Source organism: Acyrthosiphon pisum, chromosome X (genome assembly GCF_005508785.2).
Source record: "Acyrthosiphon pisum isolate AL4f chromosome X, pea_aphid_22Mar2018_4r6ur, whole genome shotgun sequence".
Taxonomy (NCBI): Eukaryota; Metazoa; Arthropoda; class Insecta; order Hemiptera; family Aphididae; genus Acyrthosiphon; species Acyrthosiphon pisum.
Window position 1 is genome coordinate 21,650,782 of NC_042493.1, and position 8,810 is coordinate 21,659,591.

The 8,810-nt window shown below is 29.0% G+C and overlaps 1 protein-coding gene across 1 annotated transcript in view; it reads left to right on the forward strand.

Annotated features, from left to right (window-relative positions):
* The first annotated feature begins 1,932 nt into the window (after nucleotides 1–1,932).
* LOC100575358 (CD166 antigen) overlaps nucleotides 1,933–8,810 on the forward strand; it is a 28,400-nt gene continuing 21,522 nt past the window's right edge. Inside the window, exon 1 of the mRNA XM_003240309.4 lies at nucleotides 1,933–2,027. The gene's annotated coding sequence lies outside the window, so the exon portion shown is untranslated. The remainder of the gene's footprint in view (nucleotides 2,028–8,810) is intronic.

Genomic DNA, 8,810 nt, shown 5'->3' on the forward strand with positions numbered 1-8,810 from the left:
TTGTCTATGTTGCGCGTGGGCCAGAGAGAGAAGACGATATATGTGCGCTGACATCCTCTTAAGATAGTTAAATGTGCTCTTTATTTGAGTAATAACTAATAATGTACCTAATACATATCAGTCATCGCGTAGATATAGCCTAAATAATAATATAATATATATATATATATTATATACCTACTATATTTATATACTAATACTATAGACTATAGAGTAAATAACTAATAACTAATTACTCTGTACAATAAATGTACTAATTATCTAGCCATCTAGATACATATATACTTAGTAATTTAACCATATTATATTCTAAATAGCGTATACCAGTATAAGGAATACCTATCGAACCCAATAATATGTGTATTGATAATAATAGTTTGCAGCTGTAAGTTAGCTAACTTATTAGAACTTGCTCAACTTTGTCTTAATTATTATACGCCGTATAAAACCGTATTAATATAAACGAACGAGGAAATTAGTTGGTAAATTTGGTATTTGCAGTTGACAAATTTTGATCAAGTAGTTCAACTCTATTATAGTTTAATTCTGTATATAGCACTGGTCTTGCCTTTATAGCTATAATAGTAGAATATATGTATATTGTAAATGTAAATGTATATCAAATCCCTTTTATCAATATTTATGGCCGGGGATGATTTTATTATTTCTTTTTTTCTCCTAAGGATATGTCTCGGTTCGCGCTTGCTTAGTCACACTGCACATTGATTTTTGTAGCGTAGCTATCGGCCGCGTGGAGTTAAAACTACGAATCATATATATGTACGCACAAACACATCCACACCCACATATAATATACATATATATTAAATATATACAATATATACATTATATATATATATATATAAACTATGTATATTGAGCGTTTGTCCCTTTTATAGTTTGACCTATCACCATCGTCGGATGCTCATATATTAACAAGAGATCGTCCGATATACTATGTTATTATTATTATTGTTATCGCCGTCATTATTATTATAATAATAATAATTTAATGATGCGATCGTCTCGGTGGCGGGTGTACAAACGATTTTATTTTTGTTGGACGCGTAATTTTTAAATTTCCGTCCGGCGAGGTCTAGACGCGTAACTATATAGCGACGGCGGTGGCTGTTTGACAATCATCATCGCGGGGACGACGTGGAAAGGGGGTTGCCATGGATACCGGGGAGTGTGCAAAGGGCGTTAAAAAAAAAAGGAAACTGTCAGTCGCACGCGGCTGGCTATACACACACCAAGCGATACCGCAGGGTACTAAACTGTCTCTATATACTGCTGCTCCGCCGCCGCCGCCGCCGCCGCCGCTGCTGCTGCTGCTGCTGCCGCTACACTTGAAAAGTGGCTCTACGCGCAACTCGGATTTGACACTAAACAATACGCGCACAAAAGTCGGCGCTTCTCTCAACGTCGCCGAATATAATATTATTATAATAATATAAACGTATCGTTGTCGTTATTATTATTATTATTGTGCTTGACGCTTTTGTTCTCGATATACGCGTTTTCCCCCTTCATTTTGCGTTTTACATTTTTCGCCCGCGGTCCGGTATTTCGTATTTAGCGATTTTTATCGCTCTTTGTTAATGTTTATGTCCTCTTCGTGATAATATCCGATTTCGTCCTTTGTTTTTCACCCGTCGTACATACTACCACCGCCGCCCAAAATCTCAAAATCACGAAAATCTACGACGACAGTATGATTGAACCACAACCGATCGATGTATCCGATGCGACGTGGTCGTCGTCAACGATGCCGCCGCCGCCGATGCCGCCGATGCAGTTGCCGCCGCTGACGATTCGGCAGTACGCGCCACTGCAATAATAATAATATAACGATAGCGCCGCCGTCGTCATCTGCTTCCGATGGTGCCGAAAACGAGAATATTCCATCCGCGACACCGATGTAGTGATGACGCTCCTCGCGGCACAACCGTCGTCGTCGTCGGGACCACGTCGTAAACGAACAAATATATTCGTCAACCACTATTGGCAGCTTCTCGCAGTCAAAGGTACACTTTATACACTCGCATAATTTACATAATATAGGTACGTGGGTTAGGTATATGCAAATTAGGTAATAACCAAATATTATAATATTATATAGGTACACATGATTGATGTTAGCTGCTAGTAGTATTTGCTAGCATTGGAATACATATATTATTATGATGTGTGATCAGAACTCGGAATACGATACATATTCGATCGATTATTATTATTAAAATTCGCTATCTACTCGGGCCAATGATGATTTATGCTTTATTATTATTTTAATAAAATAATTGTATGTTGAGAATTAGAATAAAATATTATAATAATTCAATATACTATGACGTATATAAGGCACCTATATGCTATAATTATGCCCGAGTAATGAGTATATTCATCGTTTTTATTTATCAACTAGGTAATGACAATTAATATTATTAATACCTATAGTATGCATACTATCTATTTCAGGTATATATTGAATATAGGTAAGTAGATAGGTACTATTGAATATTGTCTAACATAATAGGTAAATTGATACACCTTCTAGCATAGATTTAATGAACTTTTTAGCGTCAGTACCTACCCATTATACTACAAAGCTAATAATCAACTTGCCTATACTTTAAAATATATTACTAATAAGGAAATATATTCATTTAAAACGTAAATACCTATAAGATAATACAAATAATAGATAGATGGATACTAGGTAGAAGTAGAAAAAGAATACTGTAGGTATAGTTTATATGCCTTTAGTAAATTGAACTAATCGAACTTTGAAGGAAATAGGTAAAAAGTACAGTAGGTAGTAGATACCTATAAAATGTATAATCACAAATATCCAATATAAAAATGGTCATTGGGTAGGGGGGATAGGTAACAGATCAGCGCTGTTCTGTAGGTACAGTATAATAGGTTTCGAGTAGACCTTGTCATTGAGTAAGTCACTTTAATGTGTGTGTTAAATTTTAATTCAAAGATAAATCATTGCATACGAAAACCGATTCAGAGCGAAGATGGTTTAGCATATTATATATTTATATTACTATAGACTGTATAGAGTATAGACCCAAGGATGGGCAACTGGCGCCGCGTGGCGCGTACCTTTTTTATCTGGCCCTTCAGCCCTTGCTACATTTTCAAATCACTTCATACAATCTCCACGCTTATCTGTATTTATTTTATTAATTACGTTGTTCGTAGATTATAAATTCATACAATGGAAATATTGCGCTTACTATTATTAATATTTAATTACTATAATAATAGTATGATATAATATATTATTGTTATTAACTTGATATGAGTTTTATATATATATATATCGTTCTATATACGAATCAATACCGACTTACCGTAGTGTGATGTGAATAGGTTCGTGGTATGAGCACACAATAGCATAAAATGAATCCAAATATTGTGTAATAACATTGTGTATAAAAAATCCCGGGTTTTCGTATAATTTTTTTTTTTGTTTTTCCGATTATTTTTAAAATAATAGGGATTTGTTAATTTCGACTTCTCAAAAGTATCAACTAGATTCATTTATTTTTCTACTAGAAAAAACATTGAAGTTGATTACCAAAAAATTTATTTTCTATAAAACGTGTAGTTACACATCAATACACAAAAAAAGAAACATCATTGTAAAATCAATATGTTAGGTATATCTATCGCCCCGTTCACAATTGAATATATTGCAGGTACATAAAAATAAAATAAAATTATATACTTTATAGATCAGAAAACTACAAAGATATATTTTTCTAGCAGCATCTACTATCTAGTACAGACTTACAATTGTATTATATATACCTATGCAATACTTTCAATTTTCAAGTAAAAACATACCAACATACCATTTTATATCATCTCAATTCTATTTAACGATGGTTAAATATATTTTTTACTGCTACTATAATGTAATTGACAATTTAAAATAATGTTGTTTTAAATTCTGAGCAGAGCGATGAATGTACCTATTGATTTTACAATAATGTGTGTTTTTATTTTTTTTTTGTGTCTGTCACCACCTTTTAGGACAGTAAAAGTGCTTAGATTTTCTTCAACAGTATCTTTTCTGAAGGAAAGTGAATCTATTGGAATTTTAGGGGGATAAATAATAAATTTCCGAATAGTTTTCAAAAGCGCCGTGCAAAACAAAAGAAAAATAAATAAAAATCGGGAATTTTTACACAAAATCGATTTTGGTTTTTGGTGTAACTCTAAAACAAATTACCGTAGATACATAAAATTTTGGCTGGATATTTATATTAATATGTTCTATACATCATAACATTTTCAAAATATTTTGAATTATTTTGAGCTGTTTACGGACATTTTCAGTTTCCAATTTGTTGAGTTCTTTATTCTATAAATATTAAAAACATTTTAAAAAGCTTGAAAATGTAATACAAGGCTCCTAATATATTGTTTCAAATACAGATGAAAAATATAAAAAAATACATTGGCACAATATTTTTTTATAAGCATTTAAAGTTCGAATATTGACAAAATGAGTAAAATTCACGAAAATGTGCAAATAATAGGGATATTCACTCGATTTCTCATGTACCTAGCGGTTTTCTTATTTTGTTGTAATTCAAAAACGAATAACTGTAGTCACATGAAAATTTCAACGAATGTTTATATTTTCATTTTCTATACAACATAACATTTTGAAAATATTTTGACTTGTTTTGAAGTGTATCCGGACAATTTTAAATTTCAATTATTTTGTTTTTTTTTAGTTTTTTTTTCTATAAATATCAATAAAATTATTTTTTTGGCCAAAATGCGTTAAAATATAATAGAAGACTCCTAGCTGATATATTGATTAAATAATAGTTGAAAAATATTAGGCACAATTTTTTTAATAAGCATTTAAAGTTCGATATTTGACAACAATTATCAAATAAAAATTTAAAAACGATTTTGTAAGTAAAAATTTATAAAATGTTCAACTTTTATAGCTAAGGTTGTAAGCTTTCAACCAAGTTCTACGTAAGTACGTTATACTATAACCAAAAAATCTCAATAATATAAAAACACAGTTTTTTTATTGTTATTTTATGTTCAATTTTGGAGTAAATTACATATCAAATAACTAAGAATAACTAATTTAGTTATTTTGTCGTAATTTTATAATATTAAATTAACTTACCGGATATCGTATTAATTATAAGTGATAACAATATAAATATAATATAAAATATCCACACTGACAAACCGTCACCGCTCAGAATCGTTTTTCGTATGGAATTATTTTATATCATTGAATTCAAATTTAATACCATCCATTATACGGTGACTATTGTAAGCTACTGTTCAGCAGAGCGACATCCACTTACCCATCTTTTTTCCCCTTTGCTTTATGTTTAAAAAAAAAAACCCTTAACCTTTTCACTAAATCTCATAACAGTCTACATTTTTTATATGTATCTATAGTTAAAATATTTGTATTTGTGTATCAAATAGGTACATCTATTCTCACTAGAAAAAAAAAACTGTTTAAAAAATCGAAGTGTGTTAAACAGTATACTGTATTTTAAATGTTATTATGTTTAATTAAACGTATTAATTATGCGCGTAAATAAAATGTATTTATTTTTAATTATTTTTATATTTCATAATACAATTTACAGTCTTTAAATTTTAGAACAATAAGTAAAAAAGATGAACGATTTAATGGCCCGATAAAACGGATTTTAGATGACTTCCATTGAGGGCACCTGCCACTTAGTTTAAATAAAAGAAATAACATATTTAATATCTAAATCATTGTAACGACAAAAACATATAATTTTAGGTTTATCATTACTTGTTTATCAGGCAACTAAAGTAGTAATAAGCAAAATAATAGTATAATATATATAATATATATAATTGATGAAAAGGGAAAACTAATTCTCGTATAGCTAAAAAATCACCCGTTGTCAATACTTGAACAGTTTTCTTCCGAATGATAGGTAATATAAATAGCACTTGTGAAATATAGGTAACCTAGTTGAATGATGACAATTTATAGTATTAGATTTATTTAGATTTTTTTTTGTGCTAAGAATAAAGGCTTCGACTGCTACGTCATTATCCTACCATTTATATTGACATTATAATTATATACTTAACTAAATTATGCGGTGTTACAAGGGGTATACATTTTTTTAAGTTCTTTATATAATAGGTATATTATCAGATTGTTTTAAACATTTGGGATCAATACCGATGGTTTAAACAAGATTCAAAAAATATGTAAATTGTAGCAGATACCTATATATTTACATATATGTGGCTATTTAGTGGTTACATATATGATATATGTAAAGACGTAAACCTGTAAATGATAGTAAAGTTAAACGATTAAAACAGGTTTTTATTTATATTTATTTTCATAATATGTATATTCACATAGTTGCTCTAATAATTTAAATGTACCTATCTACTCACTTTTACGAGTTTTACAATAAAATTGTTCTATAAATTGTGTATGGACTTACACAGTCTTTTATCCATTTAGGTTGGTACAGGTTTTGGTAAATGCAATACATCTAGATGGACGTGACAAATATACTAACTCTTTCTTGTAAATTTATTTAGGTATAAATCTAAACTATAGTTTATACTTAATCTGTCTTCTCTTGTCTGGTATGAATTTACTTACCTAGGTACACTTTTTATATCCAAAGAACATTTATTATTTAATTATTTACTTTTATTTAACCATTTTAATGAATCAGCAGTCAATATTATTATATAATATAATAATCAGTGGCGTACCCAGTGGGGATTCACCCCCCCCCCCCATATTGACCGTGTTATGGTATAAGCGTGTACATTTTATATCTATAATAAAAAGCAAAGTACAAACCATGATATTTCTGAAAACGGTTTTTAAGAAACATTTTGCGTATTTTCATTTTTTTGTAGAGGTTATTACGGTTACGTAGGTCTAATGACCTACCGGGACCTAGTATATCAAATTCTGATTTGGGTACTTTGTTTAGCCCCCCCCCCCCCTACCCGTTAAAATAAAGAATCCCGGGTACGCCACTGATCATAATAATATATAATAAGTTATACCCTATATGCAGTATGTACCTACGATAACATTATCACAAAAATAATATAAAGCTCATTGCTCATTTTACTTATTACAGTATTACCTATATAATACTATAGGCAGTAATCATTGAAAAACTAATAAAATATAATATATACTAGGTAGGTACTCATTTACCTAAATTACACAAGTATAACCTATTTATTTATTTTATTATTATAAATTGTGGGACGATTCAGACTTAAGAAGTTTTGATTTATTGAAATAATAATATTCTACAGTTGTAGTAAAAACCATTTGTTATTGTGACATTTTGTATAATACATCAAAGCTATAAATATAATTGCCTAACGTCATAAAATATGTATCATGCATGCACTTATACAATATTTATATATACAGACAGTTGTAGTATAGTACTACTGTAGGTAGGTACTATAGGTAATAAGTATACCTACATTTATTATTAGTTTATTTAATTATGCTTATTTACGATGGTTAAAGTAATATTATAATGCGCTGAATAATGCGTTAAAATTAATCCATAATCCGATTAAATTGATATAATATATAATATTAATAATTATTATTCGGTTTTATACTTTTATAATTTATTCTTGTTTAAATAGTCATGTTAACAAATAACAGCTAACACTAATGTATTGTAGTTTAGAAGTAATAAATATCATACTACATTACTATAATATTAAATTAATTTTAATGAAAATATAATAACATGAATGGATAACATGATTTATTAATAGTAATTAATTGATGAATGTACATGAATATAATAGACTATTACGTAACGTTTAACTTTATTCAAGGGAGTGATGTTTGAAAACGGAAATACTATTCAAAGGATAATAATAGAAATATGATCATAAGTTCGTGTCTTTTGTGTTGAGATTATATTTTATAAACAGTATCATTGAGCATACATTGTATTTTGTATTGTATACATAAATATATTATACAGATATATTATACAGTACACAGTCAGACATAGAGTAGGAGAAACGATTTACGCGAAAATTGTTTGCCTCCAATAAGAGTTTACTAATATAATACCAGTTACTTCAGTTGACCGACTAAGTTTTCCATAGATCACATAATTCGTATACCAAGGTCCAAGACTAACCAAAGTATAATATATAAATCTAAATGTGAATATTGTCGATTGTTGACCAACTGAAATAGCTGGTATTATTAAGTGAACATAATTTTCAGATATAATAATAAAATACAATATGGTTTTCCTATAAACAAAAATATAGAAACCTACCTATAATAATATACATAAGTATCATAATTATGCTTATGATACTTATACTCAATGATAGTATAGATGTATGTAGTATATTGTAAATAAATGAAAAAAAACACAATTTCAGTCATGCAACACGCCATAATTCATGATAATACTAATTATTGCTCACATAATGAAGAATAAAATAAATATTATAGATTTTTTTCATAAAGCAATAAAACTACTCTATAAAGGTTCTATTGATTTTGTAGTTTTTTTTTTAGTGAGGTGAAAGGTGGAAAAATAGTTTCATGTAACACATGTTTTTGATTGAAAAGTGGATTTAGATTGTGCTTTGTATTAATACATTGTAAAATTTCCATTATATATATTTTTAGGATTGAAAAAAAACTTATGAAACAACTTCACTTAAAATAGTTTTGGGTTGTGAGTGGTGCGAGAAAGATATTGGTTTTACAATGATTTTCCCTT